This window comes from Austrofundulus limnaeus, unplaced genomic scaffold (assembly GCF_001266775.1).
Source record: "Austrofundulus limnaeus strain Quisiro unplaced genomic scaffold, Austrofundulus_limnaeus-1.0 Scaffold155, whole genome shotgun sequence".
NCBI classification, from domain to species: domain Eukaryota; kingdom Metazoa; phylum Chordata; class Actinopteri; order Cyprinodontiformes; family Rivulidae; genus Austrofundulus; species Austrofundulus limnaeus.
Window position 1 is genome coordinate 699,349 of NW_013952557.1, and position 5,451 is coordinate 704,799.

A 5,451-nucleotide genomic window follows, 5' to 3' on the forward strand; every position below is an offset into this window, starting at 1 on the left:
GTTCTACTCTGATAATGGTTAGGTTGATTGCATCTACCTATTTCTACCTATCCAAACAACAACCCTTTTAATGTTGAGTCATGTAACAACAGACAGAGTTGTAGGACAGCTCAGAAAAATTATAAAAAATATTTTTGGGATAATAAAGTTACAAAAACAGGTCAGTTTTTGCTTCAACCTGGAACTTTTTGACAAGTGGTGCTGTGAGTAAGAGGTCAGGGCAGCTTTGAATCAAAAGCAGTCAGGCTTTTTTTATGTGGTTCTCATTTTTTCCAAATATCACTGAACCTTCACCTGTAATTATCTAACAGCCCAACAAGGTGTAAAGAGTTCCTCTTTAACATGAGGGACATTTTAACACTAGCTAATGTCACAAACATTAGAAACAAATACACAATTTGTTCATTCAGTAACATCACTAAACTAAAAGGTCTTGTTTTTAGATTCATTACTATGCCTACCCACATAGAAACTGGCATGAAGGATGAGAAAATGTATTTTACATTTAGCCAATCAAACAGCTTTCATTTTTGCATGTCTTAGAATCAGTATCAGTTTTATTGCCATTTTCAATGAACAGGATTCACAGAATAGGAATTTGCTTCAATGTAAAGGTGCAATAGGTGCCGTGTAGAATTGCACCATCAGCCTGGCCGGCAGCATAGCTTTCTTCAGCTGCCGCAGGAAGTACATCCTCTGCTGGGCCTTCTTGGTGAGGGAACTGATGGTCAGCTCCCACTTGAGGTCCTGGGTGATGGTGGTGCCGAGGAACTGGTAGCAGGCTACAGTGGTGATGGGGGTGTCATTAACGGGGAGGGGGGACAGAGGTGACATGGCCTTTCTGAAGTCCACAATCATCTCCACTGTTTTCTGGGTGTTGAGCTCCAAGTTGTTGCTGCTGCACTAGGTCACCAGCCGGTCCACCTCCCACCTGTAGGTAGACTCATCACTATCCGAGATGAGCCCGATGAGGGTGGTGTCGTACGCAAACTTAAGAAGTTTTACAGAGTCATGGCTGGAAGTGCAACAGTTAATGTACAGGGAGAAGAGCAGAGGGGAGAGAACACAGCCCTGTGGAGTTCCTGTGCTTATAGTCTGCGTGTCCGAGACAACTTTCCCCAGCCGCACTCGCTGACTCCGGTCTGTCAGGAAATCTGTAATCCACCTGCAGGTGGAGTCGGGCACGTTGAGCAAAGAAAGCTTGTCCTGGAGCAGAGCAGGAAGGATGGTGTTGAATGCAGAGCTGAAGTCCACAAACAGGATCCTAGCGTAGGTTCCTGGTGAATCCAGATGCTGCAGGATGAAGTGGAGAGCCAGGTTTATGGTGTCATCTACAGACCTTTTGGCTCTAACTGCAGAGGGTCCAAAAGCGGGGTTGCAGATGGACTTGAGATGGGATAAAACCAAATGTTCAAAAGTTTTCATGACAACAGACATAAGAGCCACAGGCCTGTAGTCATTGAGTCCTGTGACGCGTGGCTTCTTGGGAACAGGGACGATGATGGAGGACTTGAAACAGGCGGGGACGAGACATCACTCCAGAGAAGAGTTGAATATACCTGTGAAGACTACAAGGAAACTAGGATTTCTTCTGTTTTAATAGAATGTAGTTACTTCTCAGTGTCTTTATAATTCCAAAAATGTACAATAACTTAAAACTTAACATGAACAATGCCCTGATTCCAAATAGTTAATCATTTGATGGACAGCACATGGTTTTCAAACTTGACGTTTTGACCATTATCTGTCATTTTGGAGAGTCATCTCCGTACGTTAAATTTTTGTTCCACCTGTCAACCTGACTGATCTTCAGAGTTTGAACGGACTCAGATCCACTAAACATGAAGCCAAATGGTGAGGTGCTCTTACAGAAGCCCACGCTTCCTGAGATATAATATATCAACTCAGTTAATTTGTTCCTCTTTGCAATTTATAATATCCATCCATGCGGATGACTAACTTCACAGAACTCTTCCATTTTTCCAAGAAGCAATTACCTGACGTCCTAGTATCTGTCATGTCTCTGGCAGTAACGCATTAAACTAATTTTGGAACTGACCTTGATTGTAGGAGTCTCATGCATTTAGACGTTAAGAGACTGGCTCTTTACATATCCGTTAATGAGGTACCAACAGCTAATTATGCAAAACAGGTGTTGTAGTGGAAGGCTGATCCGCATGCTACTTGCATTTTGTTCTTTTCTATGATGTTGCAAAATCCCACTTAATCGAGCTGTATGCTCATCAAGTAACTGGGAAGATTTCCAATGCATTGCAAGAGACACTTGGAAAGTAATGAGCAGTTCGCCATACTTACAAAACACTATGATCTTTCAACAGTGGAATGTAATATGGCATAAAAATGTGTATTGTTGTACAACAGCAGTTTAATTTTAGGAATATGGATCACATCCAGTACTGTGGTAAAACAAAGTGTCCATAAAAGAGAACACAAAGCATGGAGCACCAATGGAGCCCAACATCAACAAGAATGATTACCATGGATTTTAGCAAAATGCCGCAATAATGGTGGTTCATGCATTTATGTGTTTTTTTTTAAATTAGGAATTTTAATATTATATCAGGAATCTTAATAATTTGATATAAAATAAAAGGGTTACCTAAAAATTTGTTAAAGAAATGTCAAACAAAATGTAAAGGTTTTTGAATAAATACTATATGACAACATTGCTTTATACCTAAATATTCAGCGACAAACAGCCAGTGCTCTGAATGATAAAAGCCATAAAGACACTATTTGTGCTTTGATGATAGGTGCTCACCAGTTTTTCACTCCTTCTCGATGTGTAGAGACCACAGCTAATGACAGTACAGCAGTTAATACAAATTGGATGACTCATCAAACACTGAAAAATGACTCTTTGCGCATTAAAAACCCATATAAAGCATTCAGACAGGGGTTATAATCACTGCACCTGATCATTTACAACACTGGATTGCCAAAGCAGACGGGTGCTCTTTACATTCCCCATTTAGACAAGTTAAAAGAACCACACAGACTTTAACAGCAACCGTGTGACTTAAATGCAGTGTAATGACAGTCTGAGACAATATTTGTGTACCAAATATTTCAAAAAAGACCCATTACACTGACTTCTCTGAACCAAGATGATGATTCATTATCTACATATCTTAGGAGTAGACATAAGAGCTTGGATTCTAGAATGCTTTTATCAAGATCAAGTTGACAGGATATCACAGGCAACGCATCAATATACCTGTTATACCCTTTACAGTTCCCTTTATATTTTCCTACTTAACCTTTGTCTACCTTCACCTCATGTGGTGCTCTTTGTGTTGAATAAAGCACTGACTCTATAGAGAATACTTAAAGCTATTCTAAAAGGCCTTCTTCATACATGCTGCTCGTAGTCTGGCTTTATCCCTAATTAGGGGCTGGCCTCTGTCTGCAGCATATTCTAACTTTTGATCACACTTTTTTCATTTTAATAACTTAAAACAGACGTGACGAATTCAGGAATACAGAAGATTTTATACAAACAAGACACAGCCACTTAACAGGAGTGATAAACAAAGCATTCTGATTTTATAGCACTACAAGAACAACAAGGTTACTACATCACTAACCAATGCAGGTCATTAAAACGTTTAACAATTATTAAGCCTTGTAGTTTAAAGCATTTACTGAAACTTCCTTTGCCTTTTTCTGTTAGTTAATTTGATTCCTGGGAATGCAGCCAAAGTCTATCAGTCTGGAACTGAGTGCACTCCATGAAAGAGCTGACAACAGATCAATACTCAACATCCTTAAGGATGAGGCTGCTAAGACAAACTGAAGAAAAAAAAAGGCGCTCTGATACACAGGAAATGTGGGAATAACAAATCATGCTAGACAGAAAGACTAACAAGTCTACCATTATTGCTGAAAGAAAGATCAATGTGGATATCATACACGGTGGGATATATTTTGAACAGAATCCAGCTAAATCCCATGGTTTTAAAAACAACACAAGACACTGATTTTACACTGTACGTATACATACTTTAAGAAATACTGCGTGTACATAAAAATATAAGAGCAAAGGTCCTGGATTATTTTATTATAAAATTCTTTAGATTATCTGTAAAACAGCTGTGAAGGGCAAACACATTATATTGGACATGGCAATAATGGTTAAGTACCAGTTTTGCAAAACTGAGCAACCCAGAAAGTAACCCTCAATGTGAATTTTTGGATATTTTTATTTATTTTAAGTAAATAAACTAAATGAACAAACAAACAAAAAATATTGACTTGTTGCTCCCAGAAGAATTGGGATCATTGCAAACATTTATTCCAAATCGTTTTATCATTGTCATTAAGTGATTCTTTCCTTTCCTGCAACTGTTGCTGGGTTGCAGTCACATGACCCAGATGACGTGCAAAAAACAAATGGGGGCACAGGAAGTGATTTGCTCCGGTTCAAAATCACTGCGAAATGGATCACAGCGAGTACGCTAATGCACAATATAAGCTGGCGCCGACAAGATATCCCCAAAAAAATCTGCGTACATTTAGGTGATCCATATTGTCTTAAAAACAAAGACTTGTCATTTAATCTGGAGGATTTACTTGGCGTTGAGGCGATTGACAAACTACCTGATGCAGACCTCGTATTATACGACGAGCCAGATGAACGCTTTCAAAAGCTTTGAAGCTACAATTATTTAGTTTCAGGTTGGGTCAAACATTTAGGATCCAACGAAGCTTTAAATATCTGCTGATTGTTCATGCCTGGGTGAGCAGTGACTTGTGCTATTTTAAGTAATTAGCCTATGATAACAATGCTATCGCTAATGCTAACAAGTTAACCTGTTATTTCTATGTTTGGATCTACTTGTAAATGATTTATTTAGCTTCTGTAAACCCAAATTTGAGTAACTGTCCAATAAAATATCTGAAAATATGATTTAAACGATACGATCCTTACCTGTTAGAAAGTGGTCGCTGCAAACTCTTGCATCGTCTGTTTCCACACCTCCTGCTTTTAGCTGTAGATTGTTGATCCACTTTTGTTGTTCTTTTTCAGTCAGTTTTTACACTACTTTCAGAACATGAAAAAAAACTTTTATATTTATCCCGATTAGAGTGATTGCAACAACCGTACATGGCACAGAATTGAGCCATTTTGACACTGAATCAGAAGGAAACAAGGCTGAATTTACTTCCTGTCCCCGTCTGCAGTTCATGATGTCAATACTACGTCATCAGCAACCCAGGAATAGCTATGATATTGTCCATCGAAAAGCTTCACATTCCACTAAACTGGAATAGCAAATTAGATCCGCAAGGTTTCTTTTTCATTTTATTAATATTTTTTTATTTAAATTCATTAACAATGTATGTGTGGCAGTATGCCCTATGGGCTTTGAACGCACCACACAAGTGCCTGCATCTGATTGGTCGTGGCGCTGGCTGCCTGTATATAAA